Consider the following 18,216-nt stretch of genomic DNA (forward strand, 5'->3'; position numbering starts at 1 on the left):
ACAGTACGCCAATTTCCCTGGATGTCAATTTCTTCATCTGTAAAGGATGGGGTTGAATTGAGAAGAGGTATGGCCTCCAAGGAGATCAGCTAAAACTGTGACTCTAGGCACTGTGTCATGCATAAGTGGTCTGCAACACACTGCAATACATTGATGTAATTCACTCACGCTGCTCTTTCATCCTGTGATAAAGGGAGTCTGTCCAGGAAACAGTAGTACTCTTTAATAAAACCTGATTTTGCTGTGTTATTACTAACATTTTATTTCTTTATTTCTTTTTAAAAATGCATGTTTTTTTCTTTTCACCAAATATAGTAGTTTCTTCCTTTAAGAAGGAAGAAAGATGAATTTTCAGAAGGAAGAAACACAGCTTATATCCTACTTCAAGTCAGTTTCATTTTTTAAGACTTGCATTCCTTTGGTATGACATATTGATAATCAAACTGCAAAATTTCTAGGAAATATTCAATTCACTTCCTTACTCTCCTCTCCTATCTACCTCTTCTCTCAGAGGAGATGAGACAAGGGTGAAGAGGAGAAAAAAGAGGAAAGGAAAGAAGAGGAAAATCTTTTCCAGGTTTCAAATGATCACAATCAAAATAAAAGGCATGACAAACATTCTTCCCTTAAGCAGCCAGTTTGTAGTCTAGCCCTTGAGTGCGTGTTTCTTGCCCCCTCCTCCTCTGCACTGATTGCTCTGTCCACAATTTCACCCCCTGCTCCCCTCTAATCTCCCCATTCAGTTATATTTTCTTAGTGCTCTCTCTGACCTCAGCATCTCTTCTGTGATTGCTCTGGCCTCCTTGGCTTCTCCAAGCTACCTCTGCTCCTCTGTTATCCCTCTCTTCTATTTCCTAACCCTTTCTCTGCCCTCCTCTGCTCTCTCAGCCCTTGTGATCTCTCTGGCCTCTGTAGCTTTTCCCATGATCACTCTCCTCTGTTTTTCTCTGTGATTTCTCTGCCCTCTCTGGCTTTCTCAGCTTTCTTTAGAAGTCAGAAAACCTCAAAAGGTTTAGAGATTAATTTCGGTTTAGATAAGCACCCAAACTTGTGAGTGCTTACGCCAATTCTTTACTGAAACTCTTTGGATCTAAAATCTCACTGGGAAGGTCGGCCTTAGAAAAGTTCAAGTACTTGGAATTTTATCAAGAGAATAATTTCCTTTCAAACATTGGCCTTTCTGCTCCTTATTTTCCGTAAGATGAAAAGAAGATGGTCATTGTTTATTATGAATCATTTTATCTTTTTTCACGTGATGTGAGCTATATGTGATTAGAGAGCCTGGTACACTTGGCACTGAGAAGGAAACTCAAGCATTCATTCATTCATTCAGTAATAATTTATTGATAACTACTATGTGCTGGAAATGCAGGAAGTTGGACTTTACTTCAATCTCCATAAAATAATTACATATTTGCTTTCCATAAATATGCCTTATAGACCACATATCTTTTGTGCAACCTTAAATTCGACAGAAAATGACAAAAATGTTACTGCATAAATCTTCCTACCACCCCTTGTTTCAACATCTAGAATCTAATTTAAATATTAGATACTGTTATTTACTTCCTGCAACTTTAACATATCTATTTCTATTATTCCTATTACAGAGCAGCTCAGGTGCTTTTAAGTAAAAAGCAACTTCCCCTTTCCAAGTCAAGCACAATCACCAGTGTTATGAGTTCATGCCATAAACAATAAATATAAATAAGATAACAAAGGGCATTATTTTTGTTCAGTTTCTCCACCCAATATTTGAGACATTTATTTGTTTAACTTTTGTTTTTACATTTCTTGGGGAAATTGGAAAGCCGAATCTGTATAGTCAACCTCAGACATAATTCCATAATCTGAAAATACTTGAAATGTTGAGCCAAATCTTAAGCTCTATCTGCTTTCCTACAAATATTTGCTCATTTGCTTATCTATCTCTTTAATATAAGGGTCCTAAAATGGTGTTGCATGGGCCATGTCAAAAGATGTGTTTTATTCGCCTGCAAAATATTTTTCTCTGCTTTTATCTGAGATGGGGTCTCACTGTGTTGCCCAGGCTGGAGTGCAATGGCTATTCACAAGTGCAGTTATAATGCACTACAGCCCCTACCTCTTAGCCTCAAGCAATGCTTCCGCCTCAGCCTCCTGAGTAGCAGGGATAATAGGCATGCACCACTGCACCTGGCTACCTGAAAAATATTTTAAAAGTCTAAATATGAATGTTCTGGCTGGGGGTGGTGGCTCTCGCCTGTAATCCCAGCACTTTGGGAGGCCAAGGTGGGTGGATCACAAGGTCAGGAGATCAAGACCATCTTGCCTAACACGGTGAAATCCTGTCTCTACTAAAAATACAAAAAACAAATTAGCCGGGCATGGCGGCGGGCGCCTGTAGTCCCAGCTACTCGGGAGGCTGAAGCAGGAGAATGGCAAGAACCCGGGAGGTGGAGGTTGCAGTGAGCCAAGATAGTGCCACTGCACTCCAGCCTGGGCAACAGAGCAAGACTCTGTCTCAAAAAAAAAAAGAATGTTCTAGGCAGGCTGGCAATCTACGCCTTGCGACACTCTTCAGTAATATCAGTTGTCACATACTTGTACCACTGCAGACATTTATATTACTCACCTAGTTCCCAAAGTATTTCAGTGTCTGATTCCTAAGCTGAGCTTATCTCACCCAAGTGGGAGGTGACATATGGAGAGATGTGAATTTTAATGATAACTGAAAACATTCTAACAATAAGTTTGTTGGAAATGTAGTAAGAAAATGAGAACATTGATTAAATTTCACTCTGGCAAATCTTCTTCTTATGGATGGATGCATAAGGTAAACTAAAACAAAAAAGTCATTCTTTTTCTTAATAATTCCCAAGAAAGCCTTCTGTAGTTCTTAAGGATGAGAGAGCTTGCATATTTAGAGGAATTCACTCCTCTAATAGATACTAGCAAGAATATGCACTTTCTTTCAAGGATGAGGATGCTGTTATCCAGTGCTAAATGTGGTTCAAGGATCAGGAAAATAATACTTATAAACCATCCCTGAAACAAAATTACATAATTATTAGGCCATATTTTATGGTGTGGTGAGGTCAGGCCTGAGTACAAAAGGGCAGTGGCACGACAAGAATTTGTCCATTTCCTTAATTCTGGCAGAATCCTACCTACATACAGAGTCTCACCCATAATTGCAAGCTTCAGAAGATCAAGGGGCCAGGGATAAGTTGTACATAGACTTGATATGTGTGGCCACCTCACTTAAATCTGTATCAGGATCTTAAATTGCATATCTGTGTTGAAGAATGGCAGAGTGGAGTGCAGTAAAGGATTAACCTTATCCATACTGAGGTTTGGTCTTTGCCCTCAGATCCTGAGAGGTAACCTTTAAGCCCTTGGAATGTTTTGTTGATAAGAGTGTCCTTGCTTACCTGGGGGACTTGGGCCATGCCAAATAGTCTAAGTTTACAATATGACCTAGAGTGGGGAGCCTAGGTCCGTGTGATATTAGCTCAACCTCTTGGAGCCTAAGCTAGGTCATGCAGGGGTCAACCATGTCTACATGACTAAGTTCCAGTAAACTCTGGACAGCAAGAATCAGGTATGCTTATATGGTTGGCAGTACTCCGTGTACATTGCCATACATGTTGTTGAAATAAATAGACACTATCCAACACAAATCCACTGGGAGAGCCAAAGTGGAAGCCTCATGTGTTATCCACTGGTCCCTGCCCTATGCTCCTCTTTCCTCTCCAATTTTAATCTGCATCCTTTTGTTGTAATAAACAGTAACTGATATGGTTTGGCTCTGTGTCCCCACCCAAATCTCATGTTGAATTGTAATCTCCATGTGTTGAGGGAGGGACCTGGTGGGATGTGATTGGATCATGGAGGTGGTTTCCCTCATGCTGTTTTTATGATAGTGAGGGAGTTCTCATGAGGTCGGATGGTTTAAAAGTGGCAGTTTCTGTCGGGTGTGGTGGCTAACCCCTGTAATCCCAGCACTTTGGGAAGCCAAGGTGGGTGGATCACTTGAGGTCAGGAATTTGAGACTAGCCTGGACAACATGGTGAAACCCTGTCTCTACTAAAAATCCAAAAATTAGCTGGCCTTGTTGGCGTGCACCTGGAATCCCAGCTACTCGGGAGGCTGAGGCTGGAGAATCACTTGAACCCAGGAGGTGGAGATTGCAGTGAGTCAAGATTACACCATTGCACTCTAGCCTGGGCGGCAAGAGTGAAACTCCGTCTCAAAAAAATAAAAATAAATAAAAGTGGCAGTTTCCCCTGTGCTTTTTCTTTATCTTGCCACCATGAGAAGAGATGCCTTGCTTCTCCTTTGCCTTTCATCATGATTATAAGTTTCCTGAGGCCTCCCCAGCCATGCAGAACTGTGAGTCAATTAAACCTCTTTCCTTTATAAATTACCTAGTCGCAGGTAGTATCTTTATAGCAGTGTGAAAACAGACTGACACAGTAACCAAGAATATAACAGCTTTTCTGGGTTCTAGTGAATTATCAAGCCTGAACAACAGGGATCTCTCAATAGGGGTCTCCGTACAGGTCTTGGGGAATCTCTGAATGTGCATTCGGTTTCAGAAGTGAGAGTGGTCTTGGTAACTCCTGAAATTGCAAGTGGAACTGCATGGAGAGATGGGGAAGAAACTGCAATTCTCCAGAAATTCTACAGTGACTTCCTGAGGTTCTATGCCTAAAGAAACCAACAGTTGTCTAAAAACAGAACCTCCTCAGACTTTAGCTCTTATGCAGTTCACAGAGAATGGTTTAGGGTATACAGAAAGGGTAGCCTGAGTTTTCAAGAAACACCTCATGGGTACATCCCCATCTCTTCAGCCTGGGCCCCACCAAGAGAAAGAAAGGAAAGCCAGCCAACGCATCTTTCTTTTATTCTCAGCATCTTATTCAGATTTTTTTTTCTAAAGCTGCTGCTCAATATTATCTCATTAAGGAAAAAGATAATTATGATATTAACATCTTGCTTCCAAACACTTAGTGCAGTCACTAGCATTTAGCTTCACACTTAAAAGAAATGGGGACCAAAGTATGTGACACCTATTTTTCAAATGCAAATCTCACAGTGATGCTGAAAACTCAGTTTCTTTTCATTTCCCACTACAAAGAACAGATGGCATTTTCAGTGAACTGATCACAAATTGCCTGTGGGACTGGAGGAAAAACACAGGTATGAGTATAGATCCACCTTAGAAAGCAACAAATTATATTTGGAAAAATGTACATCTAGACTAATTCCACCCATGTTACTAAATACATGCTGCCAAATACTGGAGAAGCTTTTCCAGCTCCTATGACTTTCTGTCTTTTTGTAAGTTTCCAAGCCCTGGAGCAGGAATATAGGCTGTCCGATGGAACACACCCAGGGTTTCTTCTGTCCCAGTATGTCTTCCATACAATAATCACAGGGCACCAAAAATGGGGAGCATCCACAGACTCCAGGGTAGCCTACTGCTCCTATTCCTACTGCTTGTTGAAGGACTGCCAAATCCCTGACACTGTGCTGAGCTCCCTACATAGTTTGCCTCCTTCGATCTTAACAACAGCCCTGGAGGGTGGAGGTTATTTTAGGTCTTTCCATTTTACAGAGATGAGGAATCAAGAATTTAGACAAGTTAAAGAACCTGCCCAAGATGACAAAGCTAGCAACAGTCAAACCCACTTTTCAACCCAGCTCTGTCCACGTAAAAACCTATTTTATTGCTACACATTCGGCATTCTGGTTAATTATAGACTCTGATTATAACAATTTATCCCACATATCATTAATGAATTGCTAATTTTTAAAGAATTAAAGTATAGTAAAATACCCTTAAGATCAAAAGTACTAAAATTCCACAGAATATAATCAAATTTTTCTTGGATGCCTCAGATGATACTTTAAGCCCTTGTAATGTCTCAGGTGCATCATCCTGTGGAAGAGTGATTGTGCTAATAAAGTGTAGGTCAGAAGAATAACAGATAAATCAGCTTCCACTTACATATAATCACTATCCTAATTCTCATAAATACTTTTGCAGAGTTCATGATGTAGTGATCCACTAACTTTTTTTCAATCCAAGTTAACAAATCTTTAGTGCCTTCTTTGCGCCAAGCCCTGTGGTAAGCTCTGGGCAGTAGTAATAAGTGTGATATAATGCCTGTCCTTAAGGAGGACACATTTTGACTTTGGAACAGTACATTATTTCCCTTGCAATAGAATTACCTTGTCAATATTTAATTGGCTGTAAGTGGAATATTAACAGCAGCAGATCTACATTTTAAAAAATTGCAATTGGTATGTCCACTGATTTTGTAAAGTGACTACTATTTTTCTCTTCTCCTCTTTTATATTGTCTTTTAAAATGAGCAATGGCTACCTTCCATGTCACTTTTTTAAACTCTTCTCCCATACATGTGCACATACACACAGTAACACACATGCACGTGTGTGTGCAAACATACACACACATCCAGTGAATAAAAGGTTGTTGTGGTTGTAGTGTTATCCAGCATCCATCACTGTGCATATATTCACAGGGATCTTACAAAAAATATCTCTAATGACTCTTGGGAGGGAAAGGAAGCAGGGAACAAAGGCGGAAGGAAGCAAGGAAAGGAGCGTAACCTTCCCTTTGGCAGATGTCTGGGAAAAGGGGACTCTTTATGAAATCACTGGATCAAAGGGAAGTAAGAAGTTTCCAGGCTGCCAGTCACAAAGCCACCAAAAACTCACTTTTAATGAAAAAAGAAACTGTTAACTCCTGCACTGTTGTAAAATACTTACCAAAGACACCTTCCCTGCTAAGTGCCATTCATTTCAAGAGTGAAATGCTGTAACAGAGAAAAATGCCCAGGGCAACTGGGAACTGGAGAAGGAGGGAAGTATGTGGTTCAACTGTCCCTGTAGGGGAGGGAAAGTGTCTCTTTCCTTGACAGCTTCCCCACTTAACTACTGTGCAGTCAGCCCTATTTGGCGCCAGTGAAAATTCAGCCTTCCAGCAGATTCCCTGCCATCTGCCTTATGACTAACAGTCTACAGTCACACACCTTGAATGCTGAAAAATCTGCAGTGCTCCCAGGGGCCGCCTTTTTGGGGCAATTAGAAGATCCATGGAAAGGAAATCTTTACTTTGTCACTTGGCTTAGGTTTCCACATTTGGTTGAAATTCTGGAAAGGGATATTTGGATAAATATGATTTCCTGATTTTTCCTCACCTTGGTGCTTTTTTAGTACCCATAGCCAGAAGCCATGGAAGCTGAGGGAATGACAAATGGCCATCATGAAGGCTTGAGTCTCCAAAAATCAGCAGAGATGTTATCCAACTGACAAGGAAGAAAAAGGAGAAAGGAAAACAGAAACAAAATAAGCTCAGTTTTTGGCCCTAGGGCTCCACCAGGTATCTGCCAATTTATTCACACTGAAATATGAAGAGATTCCAGATGGAAACATATTCACTTTTTTGGTTATCTTTTAACTTTATTTGGATTTTAATGGTTACTACTGGAAAGTTTCCTTGTACAGGACTAAGAAGGAAGCTAAGACTATTGCTCAAAATCTATGGAGGGAAGTGGGGGAAGAGCATTTAATCATTTAGATCACTGGAGTACATGTTGCAAAAAGCCAAGACCAGCTCTTCCAAAATATATCCATCTTTCACAAGCGAAAAAAAGGTAAACAATTTGATTTTTTTTCCCACAAAAATGTGTGACTAACATGGAGTACCAAAAGATGCTTTCCTTATCCACTTGGGTCCTAACTATGACCAAAGCTAAATAACTTAGTTACCAGTCTACTCCAGACCCTTCGGGAGTCTGAAAATTTAGCTAATCTCTTAACATCTTCATAGCCAGAAAAATCTTATCAACAATAGTACAGACATTATAAATAGCATTTTTTTCTTTCTTTCTTTTTTTTTTTTTTTTGACAGGGTCTCACTCCATTACTCATGCTGGAGTGCAGTGGTGTGATCATAGCTCACTGCAGCCCTCAACCTCCCAGGCTTACTTGATCCTTGCACCTCAGTCTCCAGAGTAGCTGGGACTACAGATCATGTGCCATCATGCCAGGCTAGTTTTTGCTTGTTTTTTATTTTTAAAATTCTTTTTTTTTTTTTTTGAGACAGACTTTTGCTCTTGTTGCCCAGACAACAAGTGCAATGGCGCGATCTTGGCTCACTGCAACCTCTGCCTCCGGGTTCAAGCGATTCTCCTGCCTCAGTCTCCCAAGTAGCTGGGATTACAGGTGCCTGCCATGATGCTCAGCTGCTTTTTTTGTGTGTGTATTTTTAGTACAGATGGGGTTTCACCATGTTGGCCAGGCTGGTCTCAAACTCCTGACCTCAGATGATCCACCAGCCTTGGCCTCCTAAAGTGCTGGGATTACAGGTATGAGGCAACGTGACCAGCCAGTTTTTAAATTTTTTATAGCAACAGGGTTTCATTATGTTCCCCAGGCTGGTCTTGAATGCCTGAACTCAAGCAATCCACCCACCTCAGCCTCCCAAAGTGCTGAGATTACAAGCCACTGTGCCTGGCCTAGAAATAGCTTTTTAAGGTCAAGAGAGTGTTGTCCTCCCCATGTAGCTGAGTACAAAGCTCATACCACTCAGTGCACAACAGCCAGTAAGGCGAGAGACAAGGTGTTAGGGCAATGAAGACGACTTTATTTCTGGGAGTCAGCAAACCAAGAAGATGGCAGACTAATGTCCTAAAGAACCATCTTATGCTAATATGGATGTGGGGCTCCTTTTATGTTAAGGAAAGTGGAAAGCAGAAGGGGGTTGAGGTCACAAGGTGACTGAAGATTACAGACATCCAAGCAGCATCAAAGATAACATCTGGAGGGACCTGGGCAAGATGATTGAATAGAAACAGCTCTAGTCTGCAGCTCCCAGAGAGATCAACACAGAATTTCCAACTGAGGTACCCAGCTCATCTCATTGGAACAGGTTAGGTAGTGAGTGCAGCCCACAGAGGGCGAGCAGAAGCAGGGTGGGGTGTCCCCTCAACCAGGAAGAACAAGGGGTCAATGAACTCCCTTTCCTAGCCAAGGGAAGCTGTGAAGGACTGTGCCATGAGTAATGGGGCATTCCGGCCCAGATACTACATATTTCCCATGGTCTTTGCAACCCGCAGACCAGGAGATTCTCTCGGGTGCCTACACCACTAGGGTCCTGGGTTTCAAGCACAAAACTGGGCAGCTGTTTGGGCAGACACTGAGCTAGCTGCAGGAGTTTTTTTATTTCATACCCCAGTGGTGCCTGGAATGCCAGCAACATAGAACTGTTCACTCCCCTGGAAAGGGGGCTGAAGCCAGGGAGCCAAATGGTGTAGCTCAGCGGATCCCACCCCCACAGAGCCCAGCAAGCTAAGATCCACTGGCTCAAAATTCTCATTGCCAGCACAGCAGTCTGAAGTTCACTTGGGACTCTTGAGCTTGGTGGGGGAAGGGGCATGCACCATTACTGAAGATTCAGTAGGCAGTTTTCCCCTCACAGTGTAAACAAAGCCACCGGGAAGTTCAAACTGGGCAGAGCCTACCACAGCTTGGCAAAGCCGCTGGAGCAAGACTGCCTCTCTAGATTCCTTCTTTCTGGGCAGGGCATCTCTGAAAGAAAGACAGCAGCCCCAGTCAGGGGCTTACAGATCAAACTCCCATCTCCCTGGAATAGAACACCTGGGGGAAGGGGCAGCTGTAGATGGAGATTCAGCAGACTTAAACGTTCCTGCCTGCTGGCTTTGAAGAGAGCAGTGGATCTCCCAGCACAGTGCTTGAGCTCTTCTAAGGGACAGACTGTCTCAAGTGGGTCACTGACCCCCATGCCTCCCGACTGAAAGAAACGTCCCAGCAGGGGTTGACAGAAGCCTCATTTAAGAGACCTCTGGCTGGCATCTGGTGGGTGACCCTCTGGAACGAAGCTTCCAGAAGAAGGAACAGGCAGCAATCTTTGCTGCTCTGCAGCCTCTATTGGTGATACCCAGGCAAACAGGATCTGGAGTGGACTTCCAGCAAACTCCAGCAGACCGGCAGAAGAGGGGCCTGATTGTTAGAAGGAAAACTAACAAACAGAAAGGATTAGCATCAATATCAACAAAAAGGACATCCATGCAAAAACTCCATCCAAAGGTCACTAACATCAAAGACCAAAATTAGATAAATCCATGAAGGTGAGGAAAAACTAGTGCAAAAAGACTGAAAATTCCAAAAATCAGAACACCTCTTCTCCTCAAAAGGGTCACAACTCCTCTCCAGCAAGGGAACACAACTGGTTAGAAAAGGAGTTTGACAAATTGACAGAAGTAGGCTTCAGAAGGTAGGTAATAACAAACCCCTCTGACTAAAGGAACATGTTCTAACCCAGTGCAAAGAAGCTAAGAACCTTGAAAAAAGGTTTGAAGAATTGCTAACTAGAATAACCAGTTGAAAGAAGAACATAAATGACCTGATGGAGCTGAAAAACACAGCATGAGAACTTCGTGAACTATACACAAGTGTCAATAGCCAAATCGATCAAGCAGAAGAAAGGATATCAGAGATTGAAGATCAACTTAATGAAATAAAGTGTGAAGTCAAGATTAGAGAAAAAAGAATGAAAAGGAATGAACAAAGCCTCCAAGAAATATGGGACTATGTGAAAAGACCAAACCTACATTTGATTGGTGTACCTGAAAGTGATGGGGAGAATGAAAACAAGTTGGAGAACCCCCTTCAGGAGAACTTCCGCAGCTTAGCAAGACAGGCCAACATTCAAATTCAGGAAATAAAGAGACGACCACAAAGATATTCCTCGAGAAGAGCAACCCCAAGACACATAATGATCAGATTCACCAAGGTTGAAATGAAGGAAAAAATGTTAAGGGCAGCCAGAGAGAAAGATCAGGTTACCCACAAAGGGAAGCCCATCAGACTAACAGCAGATCTCTCTGCAGAAACCCTACAAGCCAGAAGAGAATGGGGGCCAATATTCAACATTCTTAAAGAAGAGACTTTTCAACCTAGAATTTCATATCCAGCAAAACTAAGCTTCATAAGCAAAGGAGAAATAAAATCCTCTACAGATAAGCTAATGATGAGGGATTTTCTCACCAATAGGCCTGCCTTACAAGAGCTCCTGAAGGAGGCACTAAATATGGAAAGGATAAAGTAGTATGAGCCACTGCAAAAACATGCCAAATTGTAAAGACCATCAACACTATGAAGAAACTTCATCAACTAACAGGCAAATCACCAGCTACCACCATAATGACCAGATCAAATTTACTCTTAAAAATATTAACCTTAAATGTAAATGGGCTATATGCCCCAATTAAAAGACACTGACTGTCAAATTGGATAAAGAGTCAAGACCTACTGGTGTTCTATATTCAGGAGACCCATCTCACGTGCAAAGACACACATAGGCTCAAAATAAAGGGATGGAGGAATATTTATCAAGCAAATGCAAAGCAAAAAAAGCAGGATTTGCAATCCTACTCTCGGATAAAACAGACTTTAAACCAACAAAGATCAAAAAAGGCATTACATAATGGTAAAAGGATCAATGCAACAAGAAGAACTAACTATCCTAAATATATATGCACCCAAAACAGGAGCACCCAGATTCATAAAGCAAGTTCTTAGAGACCTACAAAGAGACTTAGACTCCCACACAATAATAGTGGGAGACTTTAACACCCCACTGTCAACATTAGACAGATCAACAAGACAGAAAATTAACAAGGATATTCAGGACTTGAACTCAGCTCTGGATGAAGCAAGCCTAATAGACATCTACAGAACTCTCCACCCAGTGTCAACACAATATACATTCTTCTCAGCACCACGTCACACTTATTATAAAATTGACCAATTAATTGGAAGTAAAACACTCCTCAGCAAACGTAAAAGAATGGAAATCATAACAAACAGTCTCTTAGACCAAAGTGCAATCAAATTAGAACTCATTAAGAAACTCACTCAAAACTGCACAACTACATGGAAACTGAACAACCTGCTCCTGTATGATTATTGGGTAAATAACAAAATTAAGGCAGAAATAAATAAGCTCTTTGAAACCAATGAGAACAAAGACACAACGTACCAGTATCTCTGAGACACAGCTAAAGCAGTGTTTAGAAGGAAATTTACAGCATTAAATGCCCACAAGGGATATGAAGGACCTCTTCAAAGAGAACCACAAACCACTGGTCAAGGAAATAAGAGAGGACACAAACAAATGGAAAACATTTCATGTTCATGGATAGAAAGAATCAATATTGTGAAAATGTCCATACTGCCCAAAGTAATTGATAGATTCAATGCTATCCCCATCAAGCTACCATTGACTTTCTTCACAGAATTAGAAAAAACTACTTTAAATTTCATATGGAACCAAAAAAGAGCCCGTATAGCCAAGACAATCCTAAGCAAAAAGAACAAAGCTGGAGGCATCATGCTTCCTGACTTCAAACTATACTACAAGGCTACAGTAACCAAAACAGGATGGTACTGGTACCAAAACAGATATATAGACTAATGGAGCAGAACAGAGGACTCGGAAATAATGCCACACATCTACAACCATCTGATCTTTGACAGACCTGACAAAAACAAGAAATGGGGAAAGGATTCCCTATTTAATAAATGGTGTTGGCAAAACTGGCTAGCCATATGCAGAAAACTGAAACTGGACCCCTTCCCTACACCTTATACAAAAATTAACTGAAGATTAATTAAAGACTTAAACATAAGACCTAAAACCATAAAAACCCTAGAAGAAAACCTAGGCAATACCATTCAGGACATAGGTATGGGCAAAGACTTCATGACTAAAACACCAAAAGCAATGGCAACAAAAGCCAAAATTGACAAATACGATCTAATTAAACTAAAGAGCTTCTGCACAGCAAAAGAAACTATCATCAGAGTGAATAGCCAACCTATAGAATGGGAGAAAATTTTGGCAATCTATTCATCTGACAAAGGGCTGATATCCAGAATCTACGAGGAACTTAAGCAAATTTACAAAAAAAAAAAAAACCATCAAAAAGTGGGCGAAGGATATGAACAGACACTTCTCAAAAGAGGACATTTGGTTGGGCACAGTGGCTCACACCTGTAATCCTAGCACTTTGGGAGGCCAAGGGAGCAGATCACAAAGTCAGGAGATTGAGACCATCCTGGCTAACATGGTGAAACCCCGTCTCTACTAAAAACACAAAAGTTAGCCAGGCGTGGTGGTGGGTACCTGTAGTCTCAGCTACTCAGGAGGCTGAGGCAGGAGAATGGCATGAACCCAGGAGGCAGAGCTTGCAGTGAACCGAGATCACCCCACTGCACTACAGCCTGGGTGACACAGCAAGACTCCATCTCAAAAACAAAAACAAAAAAAATGCGGACTTTTATGTGGCCAACAAACATATGAAAAAATGGTTATTATCACTGGTCATTAGAGAAATGGAAATCAAAACCAAAATGAGATACCATCTCACACCAGTTAGAATGGCAATCATTAAAAAGTCAGGAAACAATAGATGCTGGAGAGGATGTGGAGAAATAGGAATGCTTTTATACTGTTGGTGGGAATGTAAATTAGTTCAACCATTGTGGAAGACAGTGTGGCGACTCCTCAAGGATCTAGAACCAGAAATATCATTTGACCCAGCAATCCCATTACTGGGTATATACCCAAAGGATTATAAATCATCTTACTATAAAGACACATGCACATGTATGTTTATCGTAGCACTAGTCACAATAGCAAAGACTTGGAACCAACCCAAATGCCCATCAATGACAGACTGGATAAAGAAAATGTGGCACATATACACTGTGGAATACTATGCAGCAATAAAAAATGATGAGTTCATGTCCTTTGCAGGGACACGGTGAAGCTGGAAACCATCATTGTCAGCAAACTAACACAGGAACAGAAAACCAAATACCGCATGTTCTCATTCGTAAGTGGGAGTTGAACAATGAGAACACATGAACACAGGGAGGGGAACATCACACACCAAAGCCTGTTGGGGGGGTGTGGAGCTAGGGGAGGGATAGCATTAGGAGAAATACCTAATGTAGATGACAGGTTGATGGGTGCAGCAAACCACCATGGCACGTGTATACCTATGTAACAAACCTGCACGTTCTGCACATGTATCCCAGAACTTAAAGTATTAAAAAAAAAAAAAAAAAGGTAAACATCATTGTCCTTGGTCACATCACCATGCTCTTATAAACTTTTAACAACATCGTTACTTGCGTGTACACCCTCCTTATATTCTTGGGGATTAGTTTTGGGAAGGGACTATTATCATTCCTGCTTTGAAGTTCAGAGATAAGCCAAAGCAGTTAACCTAAAAGGTATCATGGCAGTGGGGGGTTAGGAGCAAAATGGAGTTAGTCATGCTAGGCCTCCTTTTCACTGTTACACCCACAGGTTTCATTTTCTTCCTTACGCCCTGGTATGTTTTGTCTAGTTCCCCTTGTTGAATGATTCCTCTAGATGTGGATTAATAAGCTCTTTAAATCTCTTTAATTGAGATCCACATTAATTGGATTCAAAGTTCTGCCCATGTTCCTAGGTACACATTTAAAGAGGTCATCAGCAGAGATATAAATAATGTTTCTGAACAACTGTACTTTTTCAATATAATATTTAAAAATATACTAAAGCTAAAACAAAAGTTTCCTAGTGAGAATAGGAAGTGACCTACTTTCAACCAAAAACATTCTCACTGTATTACACCTATGTTCCGAAGGCAGTTTAAAATTTTCTTAAAGACATTTAAAAATGCAATATAAGTTAATTGTGTAATGTGCTAACATGGATTTCAAGCATTTCCATTCAAAGTTAAAATTAGATTGACTTTACAATCCATTACTCATCTTTCTTTTTTTCCTGAGTTTTTTGGAGACAAGAAGTATTTCTCTATGTTGCAAATGAGAATCTTAGTTATATTAAGAACTTCTACTCTGTCAGAAATCAGGACCAAAAAGGCTAAGTGCAGTAACTACTTTTTTTAAACTGAAAACTGAGTAAAAGATCTCAAGTGTATGACTTATATGGATCATGTCTCCATTCAGAGTCCCACCCAGAATAGCAAAATGGTGTTTTCCTAGAGTCTAGTTCCCTGTTGCATTTGCTGGGATCCTCTCATCAGAAGCTGGAAGCGAGTTCTACAAACAGGACTGATGCTTTGAACTGAATAGATTTCTTCAGGGTAAAATTTTGCACCAGGGTTCCAATTAGAACCTAAGGCTGATTACTTGAATTTATAGACCTCCTGGTGGAATCCTAGCATTCCTCATCACTGGATCCATGCTTTTTTACTAGATGATTGATTGTGGGAGCATTTCAGTGGATCTTCCTCTGACATCTTCTTTCTATTGCTTTTGCGGAATCTCCAACAGCTTTGCTTTAGGAAACAGATCAAATGACTGTAAGCATGGGCTCTGGAGCTACCCTCCTTTGATTTATACCGACACCACCTCTTACCAATGTCACCTAAGCAAGTTGCTAATCCTCCCAAAACCTCAGTTTCCTCATATATCCAATGTAAATACTTACAATACTATCTTTAAAGAGGTGGCTTGAGGATTAAATTAACCAGTATATAAAAAATATTATAACAGTGTAATTAGCACTCAGAATATGGGATATTATAAGCTATTATTTTTACATATATAACACATATATAAATGCATAAAGGTAAATATAGATAGATGTGTGTGTATGTGTATGTATACATATATATATACTTTCTGGTTCACTGGTGTCTCATTTTTTATTTAAGAGAAGCAGGATCATGCTATGTTGCCCAGGCTGGAGTGCTATGCCTATTTACAGGCGTGATCATACTAAGTGTACTATGATCGTGCACTACAGTGTAATCTGGCTTAGCACTTCTGTTGTCAAGTGATCTTGCTGCCTCAGCCTCTACCATGCTGGGACTACAGGCACGCACCATTGCACCTGGCTCATCAGGATTTAACACAAAAAAATTATAGTATAATATAACATACTCTTGAAAATTCCCCTAAAGTGGTATGTCTTCTCTTGAGTACATAGCCTGGCAAAGACATAGCATGTGTAGCAAACACTGTGGATGGTCTGTTGATATTCTGTGTATTGTAGACCACTTACTGCATACAAACACCTCTCACTCTCTGCCTAAATGAGTTTTCATTTGGCTGTGGGAGTACCCTCAATCCATGGGGAGGGTCAGCTGGAAGTCTGGAGAGCTAATGCCCTCCAGAACCCCAACCAATGAAAACAAATAAATCAGTAGATAAATGTTATCACTACCTTAGCCACCAGCTGAAAGAAGTGAAATGTGTGCTCACTGTCTCCCAGAGTTCCTTTCAGGGGCAGAGCTCCAGAGGTTCTCAGAGATAACTATCTCAGAACACACATTTTGTTGTCTTCCTTCCCTTTCCTGACTGAATTCTCTCTCTGTGGGTGTTTCCTGGGATGACCTCCCAAATAATACATTACACACACTTGAATCCTTGTCCCAGAGCCAGCTTCTGGGGACTCCAAATCAAGACACTACCTCTCAATAAATCCATTATAGCCACATTTTCATTCAATAAATCTGGAAACAAATTGTTCCTTTTTTGTTAAGGATCTAGTAAAGTAACTGACTTAGTTTAGAGGCTGTAGAGTATGTATACATGTATGTCTGTATATGTATCTCCTTAGAATTGAAATCATAGGGGGACTCAAAATTGTGGTTCTGCCTTCCCACTTCTATTTGTAAAGTTTCATCATTCCTCTGAGAGATTTCTTTAGAATGCAGATACTAGATCTTCCTCTTCTCTTCCTTTCTCATGATTATTTTCAGGTTGTGTGTCTTCTGGAGGAATACCACAGCAGTAAAACTTTTTATTGCATCCTATCAAGTGATGCTGTACAATTTTGATCTGTCCCATTATTAATGACATCAAGTTTAATCACTTGAATAAGGTAGTATTGTCCATGCTTTTCCACAGTAACGTTACTACAGCTTGTGAAGGAGGTATTTCAAGATTTTTAAATACCCTGCTTCTCATCCAATTAATTAATTAATATCTATATAAATAGGTATCTATATAAATTACCATTTCTGTTTTATTGCACTTTTATTAAAAATTTTTAAAAATTTTAAATTTATAGAAATTTTATTCAATTTTCATTTTTGAAAAATTTACCTGAAAATCCTGCAGCTAAGCTCAAGCAGGGTTGCCATCTTTGCGGGGGAGGAATGGAGGGTCATGGCAGTACGTGGCATGTTGGAGCCTAAGAAGGGTGAGGAGAGCTGAGGGCTTGAGCACCTAGAATGGTCTATCGGGACTTAAGTAGAACATATCCAGTGTGCAGATTGTGGTCGCTAAATACTATTTGTAAATCAAAGGAACCAGGGCCGATTTGCAAGTTGGGAACTAGAAAACTTCAAGATAGGCCTGGAACAACTTGATGTGTCAAGATAAAAGAAAATGCTCAAAGAATGATGGGGATGAGTCAAAGATCATTTTGAAGTGGTTCCTACTCGTCAAATCTGGACAATTTAAGCATCAAAATAAATAATAATAGAAACAAATGATAATCATTGAATAAAATAGAAATGGCAATTAATATAGATATTTATATTGATATAGATATTAATTAATTGGATGAAAAGCCGGGTATTTAAAAAATCTTGAAGTACCTCACACACAAACTATAGAAACTTTACTGTGGAAAAGCACAGACGATACCAGCTTATTCAAGTGATTAAACTTGATGTCATTAATAATGGGACAAATCAAAATTGTACACCATCACTTGGTAGGATGCAGTAAGAAGTTTTACTGCTGTGATATTCCTTCAGAAGACACACAACCTGAAAATAATCATGAGAAAAATATCTATGAAACACAAAACTGAGGGACCTTCAGAAATGTTAATTAAGGTCATAAAATTTTAGGAAGAACTAAGAAGGTTTTCTAGAGTGAAGAAGACCAACAGATATGACAGCAAAATGCAACATATGACTTTCTCCTGGATTCTTCTTATAAAAGACATTTTGGGGAAAATTAAATGAGGTCTGAAGATTTGATGGTAGCAATGCACATCAACATTAATTTCCTAATTTTCATGAGTACAGTTTGGTTGTAAACGGGGAAGTACTTGTATACAGCAAATACACACAAAAGTATCATACAAAAAGGTAAGCCACTTACTTTCAAACATTGCAGAAAAATAGGTATATTTGTATTACC

The sequence above is a fragment of the Gorilla gorilla genome, chromosome 14, assembly GCF_029281585.2.
Source record: "Gorilla gorilla gorilla isolate KB3781 chromosome 14, NHGRI_mGorGor1-v2.1_pri, whole genome shotgun sequence".
NCBI classification, from domain to species: Eukaryota; Metazoa; Chordata; class Mammalia; order Primates; family Hominidae; genus Gorilla; species Gorilla gorilla.